Below are 18,111 nucleotides of genomic sequence, written 5' to 3'. Positions count from 1 at the left end.
CCAGCTGATTTTTAAATTTGCCTTGCAACATGCGAGTGTGAAGCAAAACCGCTGTCAGACAGATCTCTCTGTATGAAAATGTTCCTCCTTTCCAGCAACGATGTTTCATTGCATCCTTGTCATCCTTTCCACACTTGCTAATGAGTTGCATTCTCTGCTGGTCGTGGGGGCATGATCACATTGAAAACGGCAGGTATTTTCCATTCCCAACAGGGACAGGCAAAGTGACGGGCAGGACTGGAAAATTTGGCGATCTGCCAAAACTCAATTGGGTGGGGTGAGCTCTTTAAACCATAACCTGCAAAAACATAAGCACATTCTTTCCGAATGGCATTACTGTACTACACCGTGATCAGAAAGCTGCTTTCCGCATGGACCATATGCTCCTTAGTATTAAGATGTTGGGCTCAGTTGTCCCACTCAAAGAAGAGCATTGGCGCAATGACCAAAACAGTCCAAATTAGTTTATTCCTTCAATTTCAGTTTCTGCAGAAATACTCCACATGACCACTAGGGAATGCCACTGGGAAAGGCGGCTGCAGCCAAGGGCTTCTATAGGATTTAAGGTCATTGTGGCCCCTGAGTGATATCAAATTCAAACACCCCCATTTAATTAAGGGAATCAGTTTTCAGAAAACAAATTGGTTTCATGCACTGAACCTATCTTGACCTTCGCTTTATGCCTATTCTTCCAGATGATTATAAATGGGAATGAGACCAGCCAGGTTTTAGATAACCTGAAACCTGACACCTTATATAATGTTACCCTTACTGCCATCTACCCAGACAAGACGGAAAGTGACGAAGTCTCAGCCTCCGAGAGTACATGTAAGTCTGTCGTCTATAAAAGTCTCCGTTTCACATTTCTACTCCCTTACCAGTTATCTTGAAATATTGAAAAGAGGACAAAGTGACATTAAATGCACATGCTGCATATTGTGATGTGCAGCAGAGCATAATGTCCTTCAGGATGGGCTGTGGGATTAGTATGTTCCCCTGGAACTCTGCTTCTGCTGCAGCAAAGTGTATGAGGGAAAGCTGACGGACTTGAGGCTGTTTTCGTTAGAGAGAAGAAGATTAAGAGGTGTCTTAATTGAGGCAGACAAGATGATCAGAGGGTTAGATAGAGTGGAGTTTTTCTTTAAAAATTTTAAAGCACCCAATTAATTTTTCCCAATTAAGGGGCAATTTAGCGTGTTCAATTCTTATACATTGCACATCTTTGGGTTGTGGGGGTGAAACCCTCAAAACACGGGGAGAATGTTCAAATTCCACACGGAGACTGACCCAGAGCCAGGATCGAACCCGAGACCTCGGCGCCGTGAGACTGCAGTGCTACCACTGTACCACCGTGCTGCCCTTGTGAGAGCCTTTTTCTTCGGATGGTGACGGCAGCATGAGGGGACACAGCTTTAAATTGAGGAGAGATAGATATATGGCAGATGTCAGATGTCGGTTCTTTACTCAGAGGTTAGTATGTGTGTGGAATTCCCTGCCTCCAACAGTAGTGGACTCGCCAACATTAAGGGCACTGGATAAACAGATGGACAATAAGGGAATAGTGTAGATCGGCTTTAGAGTGGTTTCACAGGTTGGCGCAACACCAAGGGTCGAAGGGCCTGGATTGCGGTTGTAATATGCTCTGTTCTATGTTCTTAAGTGCCACGGGAGATTTTACAGCATTAAAGGCACTACATAAATGCAAGTTATTGGCGAACAGTGCTAGTGTCTCAAATCTTTGCTCACATGGCCTCCCTTCCCTCACCATTTCTACTCTGTCAGATTCTGTTACATTTCTGCTCCATGTGCACATTCATGGTCTCATTCTTCTCACACAGTGGTTCGCCCAGCACCATCAAACCTACGCTTCTCGAACATCAGTGCGAACAGTTTGCAGATCGACTGGGATCATGGATCGCCGGATGTCGACCTCTACAAACTCACCTGGGTTCCATCTGGGGGAACGGACAAAAAAGAGGTGATGAAATCCATGCTTTCTGCTTCTGGGTAGCTCCAGCTGATTTTTAAATTTGCCTTGCAACATGCGAGTGTGAAGCAAAACCGCTGTCAGACAGATCTCTCTGTATGAAAATGTTCCTCCTTTCCAGCAAAGATGTTTCATTGAATCCTTGTCATCCTTTCCACACTTGCTAATGAGTTGCACTCTCTGCTGGTCGTGGGGGCATGATCGAATTGAAAACGGCAGGTATTTTCCATTCCCAACAGGGACAGGCAAAGTGATGGGCAGGAATGGAAAATTTGGAGATCGGCCAAAACTCAATTGGGTGGGATGAGCTCTTTAAACCAGAACCTGCAAAAAACATAAGCACATTCTTTCCGAATGGCATTACTGTACTACACCGTGATCAGAAAGCTGCTTTCCGCATGGACCATATGCTCCTTAGGATTAAGATGTTGGGCTCAGTTGACCCACTCAAAGAAGAGCATTGGCGCAATGACCAAAACAGTCCAAATTAGTTTATTCCTTCAATTTAATTTTCTGCAGAAATACTCCACATGACCACTAGGGAATGCCACTGGTAAAGGTGGCTGCAGCCAAGGGCTGGTAAAGGATTTAAGGTCATTGTGGCCCCTGAGTGATATCAAATTCAAACACCCCCATTTAATTAAGGGAATCAGTTTTCAGAAAACAAATTGGTTTCATGCACTGAACCTATCTTGACCTTCGCTTTATGCCTATTCTTCCAGATGATTATAAATGGGAATGAGACCAGCCAGGTTTTAGATAACCTGAATTCTAACACCTTATACAATGTTTCCCTTACTGCCATCTACCCAGACAAGACGGAAAGTGACGACGTCTCAGCCTCCGAGCGTACATGTAAGTCTGCAGTTTATAAAAATCTCCTTTCGTCTTTTCTACTCCCGTACCAGTTCTCTTCAAATATTGAAAAGAGGACAAGGTGACATGGAAAGCACATATCGTGATGTGCAGCAGATCATAATGTCCTTCAGGATGGGCTGTGGGATTATTATGTTCCCCTGGGTTCTCTGCTTCTGCTGCAGCAAAGTGTAAGAGGGAAAGCTGAGGGACTTGAGGCTGTTTTCGTTGGAGAGAAGAAGGTTAAGAGGTGACTTAATTGAGACATACAAGATGATCAGAGGATTAGATAGAGTGGACAGTGAGAGCCTTTTTCTTAAATAAATTGAAAGTACCGTATTCATTTTTTCCAATTAATGGGCAATTTAGCAAGTTCAATTCACCTACTTTGCACATCTTTGGGCTGTCAGGGCGTAACCCACGCAAACACGGGGAGAATGTGCAAACTCCACACGGAGAGTGACCCAGAGTCAGGCTCGAACCTAGGACCTCGGCGCTGTGAGACTGCAGTACTACCACTGCGCCACCGTGCTGCCCTTGTGAGAGCCTTTTTCTTCGGATGGTGATGGTAGCACGGGGGGACGCAGCTTTAAATTGAGGAGAGATAGATATATGACAGATGTCAGAGGTCGGTTCTTTACTCAGAGAGTAGTACGCGCGTGGAATTCCCTGCCTACAACAGTAATGGACTCGCCATCATTAAGGGCATTGGATAAACATATGGAGGATAAGGGAATAGTGTAGATGGGTTTTAGAGTGGTATCATAGGTTGGTGCAACACCGAGTGCCGAAGGGCCTGGACTGGGCTCTAATGTTCTATGATCTATGTTCTTAAATGCCTCGGAAGTTTTTACTGCATTAAAGGCACTATATAAATGCAAGTTATTGGCGAACAGTGCCAGTATCTCAAATCTTTGCTCATATGGCCTCCCTGCCCTCACCATTTCTACTCTGTCTGATTCTGTTAAATTTCTGCTCCATGTGCACATTTATGGTCTCATTCTACTCACACAGTGGTTGGCCCAGCACCATCAAACCTACACTTCACGAACATCAGTGCGAACAGTTTGCAGCTCCACTGGGAACATGGAACGCCGGCTGTGGACCTCTACAAACTGACCTGGGTTCCATCTGGGGGAACGGACAAAAAAGAGGTGATGAAATCCATGCTTTCTGCTTCTGGGTAGCTCCAGCTGATTTTTAAATTTGCCTTGCAACATGCGAGGGTGAAGCAAAACCGCTGTCAGACAGATTTCTCTGCATGAAAATGTTCCTCCTTTCCAGCAAAGATGTTTCATTGAATCCTTTTCATCCTTTCCACACTTGCGAATGAGTTGCATTCTCTGCTGGTCGTGGGGGCATGATCGCATTGAAAATGGCAGGTATTTTCCATTCCCAACAGGGACAGGCAAAGTGACGGGCAGGACTTGAAAATTTGGAGATCTGCCAAAACTCAATTGGGTGGGATGAGCTCTTTAAACCATAACCTGCAAAAACATAAGCACATTCTTTCCGAATGGCATTACTGTACTACACCGTGATCAGAAAGCTGCTTTTCGCATGGACCTTCTGATCCTCAGTATTAAGATGTTGGGCTCAGTTGACCCACTCAAAGAAGAGCATTGGCGCAATGACCAAAACAGTCCAAATTAGTTTATTCCTTCAATTTAATTTTCTGCAGAAATACTCCACATGACCACTAGGGAATGCCACTGGGAAAGGCGGCTGCAGCCAAGGGCTGGTAAAGGATTTTAAGGTCATTGTGGCCCCTGAGTGGTATCAAATTCAAACATCCCCATTTAATTAAGGGAATCAGTTTTCAGAAAACAAATTGGTTTCATGCACTGAACCTATCTTGACCTTCGCTTTATGCCTATTCTTCCAGATGATTATAAATGGGAATGAGACCAGCCAGGTTTTAGATAACCTGGATCCTGACACCTTATATAATGTTACCCTTACTGGCATCTACGCAGACAAGACGGAAACTGACAAAGTCTCAGCCTCCGAGAGTACATGTAAGTCTGTAGTATATAAAAATCTCCATTCGTCTTTTCTACTCCCTTACCAATTATCTTCAAATATTGAAAAGAGGACAAAGTGACATGGAAGCACATGCTGCATATTGTGATGTGCAGTAGAGCATAATGTCCTTCAGGATGGGCTGTGGGATTAGTATGTTCCACTGGGTTCTCTGCTTCTGCTGCAGCAAAGTGTATGAGGAAAGGCTGAGGGACTTGAGGCTGTTTTTGTGAGAGAGAACAAGGTTAAGAGGTGACTTAATTGAGGCAGACAAGATGATCAGAGGATTAAAAAGGGTGGACATTTAGAGCCTTTTTCTTTTTATAAATTTACAGCACCTGAGGATTCTCTTGCAGCCAGTCCGGATGAAATGATCAGTCGAACACCTTATTACTTCAACATGTTTATTTCTCGGCCGGGGCTTAGACCACTGTGTCTCTTGAGAGTCACAATAGCAAGCCAAAGTAAATACGTCTAACAGCAGTTGTTATTCAGTTTTTGGCTCATTTCTGAGGGCAGCTCCCTCGCATTCCTACCTGTGCTCTCAGCTCAATTATAATTCAGCTCCCTCAATTATAATTATCTTTAAGCCTAGTGCACCCATACCCAAGGCCGTTAATGCAATTTGTCTGGTTCAAAAACAACCTTGTTATCAGAAGCCTGTGACAGCCTGTCTTAAGACCATAACACCATAAGACATAGGAGCGGAAGTAAGGCCATTCGGCCCATCGATTCCACTCCACCATTCAATCATGGCTGATTTCAACTCCATTTACCCGCTCTCTCTCCATAGCCCTTAATTCCTCGAGAAATCAAGAATTTATCAACTTCTGTCTTAAAGACACTCAACGTCCCGGCCTCCACCGCCCTCTGTGGCAATGAATTCCACAGACCCAACACTCTCTGGCTGAAGAAATTTCTCCTCATCTCTGTTCTAAAGTGACTCCCTTTTATTCTAAGGCTGTGCCCCCGGGTCCTAGTCTCCCCTGCTAATGGAAACAACTTCCCTACATCCACCCTATCTAAGCCATTCATTATCTTGTAAGTTTCCATTTGATCTCCCCTCAACCTCCTAAACTCCAATGAATATAATCCCAGGCTCCTCAGACGTTCATCGTATGTTAGGCCTACCATTCCTGGGATCATCCGTGTGAATCTCCGCTGGACCCGCTCCAGTGCCAGTATGTCCTTCCTGAGGTGTGGGGCCCAAAATTGCTCACAGTATTCTAAATGGGGCTTAACTAATGCTTTATAAAGCTTCAGAAGTACATCCCTGCTTTTATATTCCAAGCCTCTTGAGATGAATGACAACATTGCATTTGCTTTCTTAATTACGGACTCAACCTGCAAGTTTACCTTTAGAGAATCCTGGACTAGGACTCCCAAGTCCCTTTGCACTTCAGCATTATGAATTTTGTCACCGTTTAGAAAATAGTCCATGCCTCTATTCTTTTTTCCAAAGTGCAAGACCTCGCACTTGCCCACGTTGAATTTCATCAGCCATTTCTTGGACCACTCTCTTAAACTGTCTAAATCTTTCTGCAGCCTCCCCACCTCCTCCATACTACCTGCCCCTCCACCTATCTTTGTATCATCGGCAAACTTAGCCAGAATGCCCCCAGTCCCGTCATCTAGATCGTTAATATATAAAGAGAACAGCTGTGGCCCCAACACTGAACCCTGCGGGACACCACTCGTCACCGGTTGCCATTCCGAAAAAGAACCTTTTATCCCAACTATCTGCCTTCTGCCTGACAGCCAATCGTCAATCCATGTTAGTACCTTGCCTCGAATACCATGGGCCCTTATTTTACTCAGCAGTCTCCCGTGAGGCACCTTATCAAAGGCCTTTTGGAAGTCAAGATAGATAACATCCATTGGCTCTCCTTGGTCTAACCTATTTGTTATCACTTCAATGAATTCTAACAGGTTTGTCAGGCACGGCCTCCCCTTACTAAATCCATGCTGACTTGTCCTAATCCGACCCTGCACTTCCAAGAATTTAGAAATCTCATCCTTAACAATGGATTCTAGAATCTTGCCAACAACCGAGGTTAGGCTAATTGGCCTATAATTTTCCATCTTTTTCCTTGTTCCCTTCTTGAACAGGGGGGGTTACAACAGCGATTTTCCAATCCTCTGGGACTTTCCCTGACTCCTGTGACTTTTGAATGATCATAACTAACACCTCCACTATTTCTTCAGCTATCTCCTTTAGAACTCTAGTGTGTAGCCCATCTGGGCCTGGAGATTTATCAATTTTTAGACCTCTTTGTTTCTCTAGCACTTTCTCCTTTGTGATGGCTACCATATTCAACTCTGCCTCCTGACTCCGGAATTGTTGGGATATTACTCATGTCTTCTACTGTGAAGACTGACGCAAAGTACCTATTCAGTTCCTCAGCTATTTCCTTGTCTCCCATCACAAAATTACCAGTGTCATTTTAGAGCGGCCCAATGTCAACTTTTGCCTGTCGTTTGTTTTTAATGTATTTAAAGAAACTTTTACTATCATTCCTAATGTTACTGGCTAGCCTACCTTCATATTTGATCCTCTCTTTACTTATTTCTCTCTTTGTTATCCTCTGTTTGTTTTTGTAGTCTTCCCAATCTTCTGACTTCCCACTACTCTTTGCCACATTATAGGCTTTCTCTTTTGCTTTGATGCATTCCCTAACTTCCTTTGTCAGCCAAGGCTGCCTAATCCCCCCTCTGATAACCTTCCTTTCCTTTGGAATGAACCTCTGTACTGTGTCCTCAATTACTCCCAGAAACTCCTGCCATTGCTGTTCTACTGTCTTTCCCACTAGGCTCTGCTCCCAGTCGATTTTCGTCAGTTCCTCCCTCATGCCCCTGTAGTTACCTTTATTTAACTGTAACACCTTTACATCTGATTCTACCTTCTTTCTTTCAAATTGGAGATTGAATTCAACCATATTATGATCACTGCCTCCTAAGTACTCCCTTACTTTAAGATCTTTAATCAAGTCTGGCTCATTACATAACACTAAGTCCAGAATGGCCTGTTCCCTTGTGGGCTCCATCATAAGCTGTTCCATTCAATGAATTCCTTTTCCTTGGGTCCACTGGCAGCATTATTTACCCAGTCCACCTGCATATTGAAGTCCCCCATGATCACCGTGACCTTGCCTTTCTGACATGCACTTTCTATTTTGTGGTGCATTTTGTGCCCCCGGTCCTGACCACTGTTAGGAGGTCTGTACATAACTCCCATTATGTTTTTTTTGCCTTTGTGGTTCCTCAACTCTACCCACACAGACTCCACATCATCTGACCCTATGTCGTTTAGTGCTATTGATTTAATTTCATTCCTAATTAACAAGGCAACCCCGCCCCCTCTGCCCACCTCCCTGTCTTTTCGATAGGTTGTGAATCCCTGGATGTCTAAATGCCAGTCCTGAACCCCCTGCAACCATGTCTCTGTGATGCCTACCACATCATACCTGCAAGTCACAATCTGGGCCACAAGCTCATCTACCTTGTTCCGTACACTGCGCGCATTTAAATATAGCACCTTTAATTCTCTATTGACCGTCCCTTTTTGTTTTCTTAGTGTGGTGGACCTTGGTTTACTGAACCTTTCCATACACTGTGTCATATTTTGTGGGATGGGGACAATCGTAACCTCTCCTGAGTTTTGTCTTTTCGTGCTTTTTTGTATTCCTAAGGAGCTGCGCTCCCCGCTGATTACTTCACCTCTTGGTTCCCTGACTTTCCCTTCCCCCCCAATCTTTAGTTTAAAGTCCTATTGACCACCCTATTTACTCTTTTCGCCAGAACACTGGTCCCAGCTCGGTTCAGGTGGAGACCATCCCAACGGTATAGGTCCCCCCTGTCCCAAAGCTGATGCCAGTGTCCCATGAAAAGGAACCCCTCATTCCCACACCACTCTTTCAGCCACGTGTTAACTTCCCTTATTCTTGCCTCCCCATGCCAATTAGCACGTGGCTCGGGCAGTAATCCGGAGATTATGACCCTTGAGGACCTGTTTTTTAATTTGAATCCTAGCTCTTTATAATCTCTAAACAGGTCCTCTTTCCTAGACTTGCCTATGTTGTTGGCACTGACATGGACCACAACAACTGGATCCTCCCCCTCCCTCTCCAGTATCCTTTCAAGCCGGTCAGAGATGTCCCGCACCCTAGCACCGGGCAGGCAACATACCATGCGGGACTCTTTATCCTGCTCACAAAGGATGTTATCTATCCCCCTGATAATAGAATTCCCTACAACTACAACTTGCCTATTTACCATCTCCCCTTGAATGGCCTGCTGAACCATGGTGCCTTGGTCAGCTGACTCATCCTTCCTGCAACCCTGTTCGCCATCCACACAGGGAGCAAGTGCCTCATACCTGTTGGACAGAGTCAAAGGCTGAGGCTCCTGAGTTCCTGACTGCTGGTTCCCTTTACCTGCCTGACTTGCAGTCACACCCTTCTGTCCCTGGCCACTTTCAGGATTTAAACTACTTACTCTGACAGATGTGACTGCCTCCTGAAACACAGTGTCCAGGTAAGTCTCCCCCTCCCGGATGTGCCTTAGTGTTTGAAGCTCAGACTCCAGCTCATCAACTCTGAGCCGGAGCTCTTCGAGCAGCCAACACTTACTGCAGATGTGGTCGCTGCAGCTCGCAATGGGATCTGCCAGCTCCCACATCAAGCAGCTCAAGCACATCACCTGACCAGCCATCACTAATTAATTAATTAGTTTAATTTAAGTTTATGGTGGGGGCAGCTTCAGCCAATCAGACACTAATCTACACTGCACTTTTAACTGAAAAACAGCACAATTAGATTAACCATTTACCTTTCCTGGTTACCTCACTGCACCAAACTACCAAATTCTCACTGTCTGTATCTCTCTCACTCCGGCTGTGTCTCCTTGACCTGCGCAATGCTAATAATATAATATAATAATGCTAATAATAATATTATATGGCACTTACCTCACACCAATGGATCTTATTATTAGGTTAGAGGAGGAGGGTGGGTGGGAGACACTACACGTGTAGTGTCTCGGGTTTCCTCTCCACCCGAATTTATTGGTTGGGGGGGGGGGAGGGAGGGCCTTCCCAGAAGTCCGTGGGTCGAACTTCCGGTTCCCGCCTTATATTTAAAAAAATAAAAAATAAAACAGAAAAGAAGAACAGAAACGGGACTAGGTAAGTGTTTTTAAAGGAAAAACGTACCTCCCAGAAATCACTTGCGCACCGCTCCCGCCGAAATCCAAAGGCCTGCTCCTGTGAAGGTAAGTGTTTTTAAAGGAAAACTTACCTCCCAGAAATCACTTGCGCATCGCTCCCGCCGAAATCCCAAAAAATCTTGACATTTCTTCACACAAAGCTTGACCTAACATTTTGTTTTTCCCATAAAGTTCCAATCCATCTTGAGCCAAACTCTCATTTATCGATCATCAGCCAAACTCTCATTCCCCCATTTTATCATTTCATGATAACTTCTCATCCATAGTCAATCATCTCAATCTCTCCCATTCTATTTGCATTTCGATCATTTCCTCATTTCCTCTGCACTTTCTTTCACATCCATTAACTCTTCAAGGTGCACTTCATGTTGCTGCATTAACTGATGAGAAATTACTGCTGCACTGACACCTTTACACAAGCATTTCATTAGGAAGCTAAGCATCATTATTACAAGTATTACAACTACCAGGATTATCAATCCATGCACTAGGTAAGATCCCCATGATCCGGCAAACAACCAATCTAACCACCCATCTCTTGATATTTCATGCAGTTTCTTAACCTCTATGCGGATATGATCCACGAGGTGGGTGATATTCTCCGAACTATCGGGGATGTAGGTGCAACATTCCGAACCGATCCCGGCACAAGTCCCACCTTTGTTTGCAAGGAGGTAATCGAGGGCCATTCGGTTTTGTAGGGCTACGGTTCTTATTGCCACCATTTCATTATTTATCTCAGTCAATGTTTCAGTGGTGTCGTTTGCTACCTCTTCCAGGATTTTTGCTATCTTCCTTATTTCCTTTATTGCAAGAGCTACCCCGATAGGGGGAAGCAGGATCCCAAAGTATCATTGCGTTTCGGTTATTGCTCTCTTTTGTCGCTTCATCATTTGGTAATGGTCGCCTAAATTGGTGAGATGGTGTATAAAGGGGGCTACATACCCCAGATAACAGGATCCCGTCCAACTCTCTGGTAACCAGGGATATGCCTTGTGGCCACAAATAAAATACGTCCCATTGTATGAAGTGAGTTTGTCCACATCAAATCCTTGGGCCATCAGGGAGTACTTGAAGGTACCTGTCCCATTTGCGTATGGGACGTCCAGTGTACACCCATAAAACTGAGGAGACGTATATACGGGATAGACCTGGGATATGTTGGCCACCACAAATCTGTGCTCGCATTGACTAGCACCTACAAATATCCCTTTAACCACATTCCTTACCAAACATATTATTCCCAGTGGTCTTCCCATGTTGGTGGTTTTCGTGAGGGTAAGAAACGGAGGCTGGTGGGATTTGTTATAACATGGTTGGTACCACATCTCAAAGGTGTTCATTGGATAGCCTCCCTCTTTCCAAGGTGTTGGGGATATGGGGAGAAACGATAAACTAGAAGCTGCCCCGCCGTCTGGGTGTCTTACCATAGATGCAATTCTTATAGTCCTGGGGGATTGCCGAGTACCATTCTGGTAAATATACCATTCTACTGTTTCCGACAGGTTAAGGGGAACAGGTCTGAGGGGGATCCCTCCCTTAGCATGGGTCGGGATATGTGTACAAACCCAGCAGCCAGAAACATTCATATCCTTTGCGTACACATATGACATATACAAATAAGTGTTCACATGCAGTTCTCGTTTAGCCCGGGATAGTTGCTTCTGCAAGTCACATTGTAACGGCATGGTTCTGTTTTCGTGCCTGCATCCAGAATCCCATTTGCAGGCATGCTGGTCGCAGGATAGGCGATGCCGTTGTGTCGTATCCAAGGGCCGGTTTTGGCCCTTCCGCAGGAACTGAGCTGCACATCGGTCAACGGGCATCATGGTCCATGATATCCTTTGCAGGTTTCGGTTAGCGCAATGCAGGGTGTCCCCTTGGCAAAGATGGTGAAGGCTCCTTCGCTGGGGCTGACAGACCTTTCGTATAGTTTCTCCTTCCAGGATTATGAGACCGACCAAGGTCAGAGCGACGAGAATGATATTCATGACCACAATTCAACTTTATCGTCCCCCTAGAACTTAAGAAAAAGAGTTAGTCTCTATTGCATTGCTACACTCTTACAATGGTGAATGTGAATCCAAGCATTTCGGCCTTCCACTTTCACGGCTGTGGGGGTAGTTAGGAGAACCTGAAACGGTCCTTCCCATTGCGGCTCCAGCCCTTTCCGAACCCAGTTCCGGATCATAACGTACTCGCCTGGGTGAATGGTGACAGAACTGGATAAGGGGGGTATCTCCCCATGGGCTGATGCACAGAATTCTTTGTTAATCTGTCCCACAAAATGAGGTCCATTATCAGAGCTTAATCGATATGGAATCCCCAATCTAGGAACAATTTCTTGCATCAAAACTTTTACTACCGTGGAAGCTTTGTTATCTACAGTGGGGTAAGCTTCTATCCATTGACTAAATACATCAACAATAACCAATACATGTTTATAACATTGGCATCTTTCCAACTCAATGTAATCCATCTGGAGAGTCTCAAAGGGACCTTCCGGTAGCGGGGTTTTACCCATTTCACAGGGTATTGCTTTACCAGGATTATACTGCTGACATACTAGGCAACGACTGCTAATGTTTTGTGCTACATCTTGCAGTCGTGGATGCCACCATGTTTTAAGCAACACATCACCCGTAGCTCGCGCACCACAATGAGTTGCAAAGTGAACACATTCGGTAACCCAGGCTGCCAATGCATCGGGCATACAAGTCTGCCCTGCCGGGGTGACCCACAATTTGTTTGCAGAATCAGAACAACATCCCAGTTCTTCCCATAGTCTTTTTACACAGGCAGGAGCGTCCTCCTGTAACTGAATGACGTCAGTGATGGTCGGCATTGGCTTTTCAGAGGGAGACTGACCCTTAGAGCTTTTAGTCTGGCTTATCATTTTGGGGACCACCATGCCTTTTAAGCCTCTTTGGCCTGATGTTCTGCAAGCCTATTGCCCACATCCACTAAAGTTTTTCCATTTGTATGTGCTGCACATTTTATTCCCGCAATCTGTTTTGGAAGCATTAGAGCTTGTAATAATTGTGTAACTAATTGTTTATGAGATATCTTACATCTTTAGGGAATTAGTTACACCAAAGATTGGAGATAGATGGGTAACTGTAAGAGGGACTGGGAAAAAGCAGTCAGTGCAGGGATCCCCTGCGGCCGTTCCCCTGAGAAACAAGTATACCGCTTTGGATACTTGTGGGGGGGGGGACTTACCAGGGGTAAGCCATGGGGTACGGGCCTCTGGCACGGAGCCTGTCCCTGTTGCTCAGAAGGGAAGGGGGGAGAGGAGCAGAGCATTAGTAATTGGGGACTCGATAGTCAGGGGCACAGATAGGAGATTTTGTGGGAGCGTGAGAGACTCACGTTTGGTATGTTGCCTCCCAGGTGCAAGGGTACGTGATGTCTCGGATCGTGTTTTCCGGGTCCTTAAGGGGGAGGGGGAGCAGCCCCAAGTCGTGGTCCACATAGGCACTAACGACATAGGTAGGAAAGGGGACAAGGATGTCAGGCAGGCTTTCAGGGAGCTAGGATGGAAGCTCAGAACTAGAACAAACAGAGTTGTTATCTTTGGGTTGTTGCCCGTGCCACGTGATAGTGAGATGAGGAATAGGGAGAGAGAGCAATTAAACAATTGGCTACAGGGATGGTGCAGGCGGGAGGGATTCAGATTTCTGGATAACTGGGGCTCTTTCTGGGGAAGGTGGGACCTCTACAGATAGGATGGTCTACATCTGAACCTGAGGGGCACAAATATCCTGGGGGGGAGATTTGTTAGTGCTCTTTGGGGGGGTTTAAACAAATGCAGCAGGGGCATGGGAACCTGGATTGTCATTTTAGGGTAAGGGAGAATGAGAGTATAGAGGTCAGGAGCACAGATTTGACGTCGCAGGAGGGGGCCAGTGTTCAGGTAGGTGGTTTGAAGTGTGTCTATTTCAATGCCAGGAGTATACGAAATAACGTAGGGGAACTAGCAGCATGGGTTGGTACCTGGGACTTCGATGTTGTGGCCATTTCGGAGACATGGATATAGCAGGGACAGGAATGGATGTTGCAGGTTCCGGGGTTTAGGTGTTTTGGTAAGCTCAGAGAAGGAGGCAAAAGAGGGGGAGGTGTGGCGCTGCTAGTCAAGAGCAGTACTACGGTGGCGGAGAGGATGCTAGATGGGGACTCATCTTCCGAGGTAGTATGGGCTGAGGTTAGAAACAGGAAAGGAGAGGTCACCCTGTTGGGAGTTTTCTATAGGCCTCCAAATAGTTCTAGGGATTTAGAGGAAAGGATGGCGAGGATGATCCTGGATAAGAGCGAAAGTGACAGGGTAGTTATTATGGGAGACTTTAACTTTCCAAATATTGACTGGAAAAGATATAGTTTGAGTACATTAGATGGGTCGTTTTTTGTACAGTGTGTGCAGGAGGGTTTCCTGAAACAATATGTTGACAGGCCAACAAGAGGCGAGGCCACGTTGGATTTGGTTTTGGGTAATGAACCAGGCCAGGTGTTGGATTTGGAGGTAGGAGAGCACTTTGGGGACAGTGACCACAATTCGGTGACGTTTACGTTAATGATGGAAAGGGATAAGTATACACCGCAGGGCAAGAGTTATAGCTGGGGGAAGGGCAATTATGATGCCATTAGACATGACTTGAGGGGGGATAAGGTGAAGTAGGCTGCAAGTGTTGGGCACACTGGATAAGTGGAGCTTGTTCAAGGATCAGCTACTGCGTGTTCTTGATAAGTATGTACCGGTCAGGCAGGGAGGAAGGCATAGAGTGAGGGAACCGTGGTTTACCAAAAAAGTGGAATCTCTTGTTAAGAGGAAGAAGGAGGCCTATGTGAAGATGAGGTGTGAAGTTTCAGTTGGGGCGATGGATAGTTACAAGGTAGCGAGGAAGGATCTAAAGAGAGAGCTAAGACGAGCAAGGGGTGACATGAGAAGTATTTGGCAGGTAGGATCAAGGAAAACCCAAAAGCTTTCTATAGGTATGTCAGGAATAAGCGAATGACTAGGGAAAGAGTAGGACCAGTCAAGGACAGGGATGGGAAGTTGTGTGTGGAGTCTGAAGAGATAGGAGAGATACTAAATGAATATTTTTCGTCAGTATTCACTCAGGAAAAAGATAATGTTGTGGAGGAGAATGCTGAGACCCAGGCTATTAGAATAGATGGCATTGAGGTACGTAGGGAATAGGTGTTGGCAATTCTGGACAGGCTGAAAATAGATAAGTCCCCGGGGCCTGATGGGATTTTCCTAGGATTCTCTGGGAGGCCAGGGAAGAGATTGCTGGACCTTTGGCTTTGATTTTTATGTCATCATTGGCTACAGGAATAATGCCAGAGGACTGGAGGATAGCAAATGTGGTCCCTTTGTTCAAAAAGGGGAGCAGAGACAACCCCGGCAACTATAGACCGGTGAGCCTCACGTCTGTAGTGGGTAAAGTCTTGGAGGGGATTATAAGAGACAAGATTTATAATCATCTAGAGAGGAATAATATGATCAGGGATAGTCAGCATGGCTTTGTGAAGGGTAGGTCATGCCTCACAAACCTTATCGAGTTCTTTGAGAAGGTGACTGAACAGGTGACGAGGGTAGAGCAGTTGATGTGGTGTATATGGATTTCAGTAAAGCGTTTGATAAGGTTCCCCACGGTAGGCTATTGCAGAAAATACGGAGGCTGGGGATTGAGGGTGATTTAGAGATGTGGATCAGAAATTGGCTAGCTGAAAGAAGACAGAGGGTGGTGGTTGATGGGAAATGTTCAGAATGGAGTTCAGTTACAAGTGGCGTACCACAAGGATCTGTTCTGGGGCCGTTGCTGTTTGTCATTTTTATCAATGACCTAGAGGAAGGCGCAGAAGGGTGGGTGAGTAAATCTGCAGACGATACTAAAGTCGGTAGTTTTGTCGACAGTGTGGAAGGATGTAGCAGGTTACAGAGGGATATAGATAAGCTGCAGAGCTGGGCTGAGACGTGGCAAATGGAGTTTAATGAAGAGAAGTGTGAGGTGATTCACTTTGGAAGGAATAACAGGAATGCGGAATATTTGGCTAATGGTAAAGTTTTTGGAAGTGTGGATGAGCAGAGAGATCTAGGTGTCCATGTACATAGATCCCTGAAAGTTGCCACCCAGGTTGATAGGGTTATGAAGAAGGCCTATGGAGTGTTGGCCTTTATTGGTAGAGGGATTGAGTTCCGGAGTCAGGAGGTCATGTTGCAGCTGTACAAAACTCTGGTACGGCCGCATTTGGAGTATTGCGTACAGTTCTGGTCACCGCATTATAGGAAGGACGTGGAGGCTTTGGAGCGGGTGCAGAGGAGATTTACCAGGATGTTGCCTGGCATGGAGGGAAAATCTTATGAGGAAAGGCTGATGGACTTGAGGTTGTTTTTGTTGGAGAGAAGAAGGTTAAGAGGTGACTTAATAGAGGCATACAAAATGATCAGGGGGTTAGATAGGGTGGACAGTGAGAGCCTTCTCCCGCGGATGGAAATGGCTGGCACGAGGGGACATAGCTTTAAACTGAGGGGTAATAGATATAGGACAGAGGTCAGAGGTAGGTTCTTTGCGCAAAGTGTAGTGAGGCCGTGGAATGCCCTACCTGCAACAGTAGTGAACTCGCCAACATTGAAGGTGTTTAAAAGTTAATTGGATAAACATATGGATGATAATGGCATAGTGTAGGTTAGATGGCTTTTGTTTCGATGCAACATCGTGGGCCGAAAGGCCTGTACTGCGCTGTATCGTTCTATGTTCTATGTTCTATGTGAGTACCTGCTGACGTCAGAAATCCCCTGTTTTTCCATAGTTGGCCAAAATCGTGTGTGACCCCCAAAGGCATATCGGGAATCAGTGTGGATATTTACAAATTTATCTTTCCCTAATACACAGGCTCGAATGAGTGCAAAAAGTTCAGCCTGTTGGGCGAAAAGGGAATTTTGAATGCTGCTGCTTCAAGTTGGTTAACAATTGCATACCCTGATAATCTATCCCCCCTTTCACCGATGGATAAACTACCATCGGTGAATAGGTTCAGACCAGCATTTGGTATTGGTGAATCAGCTTGTTGCCGAATAAGATTCTGTATAAGTGCCTCTACTGAATTCTACAGGGATAGTCAAGAACTGTAAACTTAAGAGAACTGTCATTATTCTGAACATTGCTTTATTAATTTTAAGAAACCAACATCTCTTGCTAGTAGTGCCTTCTTCAATAGAATCGATTAATTCATCTACAGAAAACCGACATGTTTAATAAGTTATTGTGTTTGATATTTTAAAATAAATGTTTAGAATTAGCTTGTTGCCGAATAAGATTCTGTATAAGTGCCTCTACTGAATTCTACAGGGATAGTCAAGAACTGTCAACTTAAGAGAACTGTCATTATTCTGAACATTGTTTTATTAATTTTAAGAAACCAACATCTCTTGCTAGTAGTGCCTTCTTCAATAGAATCGATTAATTCATCTACAGAAAACCGACATGTTTAATAAGTTATTGTGTTTGATATTTTAAAATAAATGTTTAGAATTAGCCTGGAAATTAAAACTTCAAACAATGGAAGCTGGTTTTACAAAAACCAAAACAACTCAGATTAAAAGGAACAGATCGTTCAAGGACACCTGATAATGGGAATTTGGCAGCAATCCAACTTTTACTCCCAGTCCATTTGAGTGACCAATATTAAAAAAAATATATTTTTTTAAAGTTTGGAGATGCGAATGGCATCATTCCAAGCTATACGCCTCTTTTTGTCTCGGCAAGAAAATTAACCCTTTCAACAAGCTTTTGTGTATACCCCAGAAGATGTCAAATTGCAGAATGTTGTACTTTCATTCCCAATAACTCCAAAGAAGTTAATGATTTGGCATTACATATTCAAAAAGAAATCAAAAACTTGATCCACCCCAATTTATCTTCCAACTGTACCCCCAATTAATGAATTTGAGCTGAAATACTATTATTGAAATGTTACTGATCAATCAACTGTTTGACTGTATTATATTGTATAATTTATTA

The sequence above is a fragment of the Scyliorhinus torazame genome, chromosome 3, assembly GCF_047496885.1.
Source record: "Scyliorhinus torazame isolate Kashiwa2021f chromosome 3, sScyTor2.1, whole genome shotgun sequence".
In the NCBI taxonomy this organism is placed as follows: domain Eukaryota; kingdom Metazoa; phylum Chordata; class Chondrichthyes; order Carcharhiniformes; family Scyliorhinidae; genus Scyliorhinus; species Scyliorhinus torazame.
The sequence above is the reverse complement of the archived record's forward strand: the minus strand, read 5'-3'. Positions refer to the sequence as shown.